We start from the raw sequence: 3,223 nt of genomic DNA on the forward strand, positions 1-3,223 counted from the left end.
AGTGTGCTGTTATTATGCTTATTAACCATAAATCACAAAAATTTAAAAACATGGGAACAATGTGCAGGTCTCTTCACAAAATAGTCACATGTTCAAACTGGCGTGAATCCTTTGCATAACCACTGATCCGTAGAAAAACAATGGTCCAAGGGAAACAACTCTCTAGACAAATAAATAACAGATTGTGTCCTGTTACGTATACTTGTCACACTTTACATATAGTAATTTTAAGTGTAAATAATTTTCTTTGTTCACTTCACAATATTTTACTTTTAAATACCGTTTCAATTTTTCATAAAAATTATCGTCAATCTGAAGAGATCCGACTTAAAGGGGAAATTTGCATGGTTGATTTCTATAGAAGCGAAATGAATATGTAGATTGTATGGTGTCCCTTTAGGGCCACCGAGACACACACATAATTCAAAACAAGGAAAACACAAACAACGATGGTGAAAAGTCGAATAAACGAAATCACGAAAATGAAAAGTCTAAGATACGATTTTAAAAGTTCAACAAAGGTACGATGGTGAAATCACGAAATAATATCGAGTTTCACCATCGTGGTTTCGTTCGTATTTTCGAGTTATGTGTGTGTCGCGATGGCCCTAACGGGACACCGTAAGATTGTGATAATAATTCTAACAGGAAGATATATCCTTTTACTTTCATATAGCATTGTTTAAACATTAATCTAAATCTTCCTGAAGTTTATTAGTTGGGTAAAAGTTGGGCATTGATATCTAAATCCCTGGTGGAAGCCCACGAGTGTTAACAAGAACACGTAAGTTATATCATCTATTGTTTGCTAGTTGCCTTCTTATATGTTTTGGATTTTAAGAAAGTATTTCATTACAATATGATGAGTGATGTGTTTTATCAATGGAGGTGGTGCCCTTGATTTCTCAATTTTCGTCTTTCAGGGTTTGTTGAACACATCTATAACAAAGACAGCGACAACGTTATACTTGCTCACAGTGCAGAAATAGAAGTCAAATTACCAAGTTAGAATAAATAAACAAAGGTTCTCTCAATTTTTTGTTAACTTTTAATTTCCATGCTTTTGCAAGATAGGGTGCTATAATTATTTACCGTTTAAAAAATCTCAATGCATATCTCGCTATCGCTTATTGTTACAACTCTAATTAGATACACTATGTAGCTTTAAAGATTTTTTAAAATGAAAAAAAAAACATCAACCTATTTTATCTTTAAGCATCATTGAATATGTGTTTTTGTATAAGTTCATGATGTATAACTTCACATTTCTATCTTTCAAGGTCATTTGATACATATAAAAGTTTCTATATCAAAGATCGTCTGCTTCTACATTTTTTAAATTCTGAATGGCAAGTGTAAGTACTTAACACTTAGAAACTTCTTTCAATAGATTTTGCAGGAAAAAAGATTTTATAGTGAATATACAGGAAAAAATATTGTTTAATCATTTGTTCATTGATGTGTATAAATAGCATTGTCCATTTTATTTCACTTTGTCATCTGCGGCAAATTTTAATCTTTCAAAATAATTGAGTGCCGATCACTCCTCATTGTTAAAACCATACATTATATCAACTCTTCTTACTGGTAAAGTCTTCTGATTTTTCAAAATACTATTGTGTTATGAAAGAAAACCTTTAAAACCCCTGGTATTGTTAATGATTGACGACAGGTTGGTAAAAGTAAATGCGATTTTATTGGCCACTGTACTGTACACTAAATATCAAATTGTGGCGGCATGGCGAGTGGTTAACGCGTCGGACTAGTAATCTAATGATCGCTAGCGGCATGGGTTCAAACCCTGTCAGGGGCAAGTCGTTGTTTCCTTGAGCAAGAAACTTTACGCTGGAACGGATTCGAAAGTGTGTCTATAAGCTCATAGCTTCCTACACAATCGAACTAAAGTAAATTTTGTATATTAAAACAATTATCAAACAGTGAATTAATCTAGAATGAAGATTTATTTGTTTACAGCGGCGGCATTAATGGGAAGTCCAGCAACTTAACATGCAATGTTTCAATAGCACGAAGAGCAAGTGAAGAAAGTACAAACAAACATAACGTGAGTTTACTATATCGATATTTGACTGTATTTTTATCAAGTATCCATTATGTATGCATTGGTACTATTTTTTCAGGCATTTGCCTGAAGTTCAGCTTTTTCCTGCTCCTGAAAGCAATATTTTTCTACATAAAACCAACTGAAATAATGATAAATTGTGTAAATTCAGGAGTTTTATATGTTCAGATATTTTTAACATGTGTACATGTATTGAGTGTTATTTTGAAACCTTTAGTAGAAAATATTTTCTTGAATTGAACACGCAGTGTGATATACTTGTATTATATGGGTCTGTTTTACTTTTAGGTACCACATAAATTGGAGCGTTTATATAAACCGGAAAAACCTGGGGAGGCAACAATAAAAGCTGCGCAACAACAAGAGTACCCCTGATAATCGTGAGAAGCCGCGGTATGGGCACGATCAGGCAGCGTTAGAAATTACATCATGCATCATTCGCACGTGCCAGTTGTCATCTGCAAGCACGAGGATGAGCACCATAAACTAAAATAGCATGTGCATGTATTCAAATACGTACATGTATGTTGTGCCACTTTAAATATACATGTCCATTTATTTGATAAGATCACTGCTGATTGTCGTCAAGTTTTATTTTGATGTAAACTATTTGACTAGAAATGTCCGATAGCGTAACAAAGAAACGTGTTTAGAGTTTTCTCTTCCTAGTTTAGATTTTATAAGTGTTTACGAAATAGGAAGTGAAGTTTCCACCATGCGTTTTCCCGTTATAATGATTAGTTTATGTTTTATCTTAAATATATTGCATTGTTTAATAAGCATGTTAAACACAAATTAACATTGTTACAAAAAATAGTTATATTGGCAATGTTATACAAATTTTGAGATGCCTTTAAAAATATTTAAACCACTTTACTATATATAAAATTACATTTAAACGGAAGAAATGCAAATTTTAAAAGTAAAGTTTTTTGGTTTTATTTCGGAGTGGTGAACAACAGACTGTATTATTGAGCTTATATAATATTAATTCCTGTATGATTATCACAACAGAATATCATAACGATGTATTACCTTATATAAGAGATACTATTGAAAAGATACTGTTATTATTTACTAACTATGGTATATTATTATAATATTAAACATATTTTCAAAATAAATGTTTATTTTTTGCGATTT

At 31.8% G+C, this 3,223-nt stretch overlaps 1 long non-coding RNA gene across 1 annotated transcript; it reads left to right on the forward strand.

The window, feature by feature from the left end:
* The first annotated feature begins 665 nt into the window (after positions 1–665).
* LOC132747371 (uncharacterized) lies at positions 666–3,004 on the forward strand. The gene is made up of 4 exons (XR_009628120.1): positions 666–784; positions 924–1,004; positions 1,975–2,062; positions 2,369–3,004. It is a non-coding gene; the product is annotated as an uncharacterized LOC132747371 (long non-coding RNA).
* Positions 3,005–3,223: the final 219 nt, after the last annotated feature.

Source organism: Ruditapes philippinarum, unplaced genomic scaffold, assembly GCF_026571515.1.
Source record: "Ruditapes philippinarum isolate M1 unplaced genomic scaffold, ASM2657151v2 ctg2715_1_1_1_1, whole genome shotgun sequence".
NCBI lineage: Eukaryota > Metazoa > Mollusca > Bivalvia > Venerida > Veneridae > Ruditapes > Ruditapes philippinarum.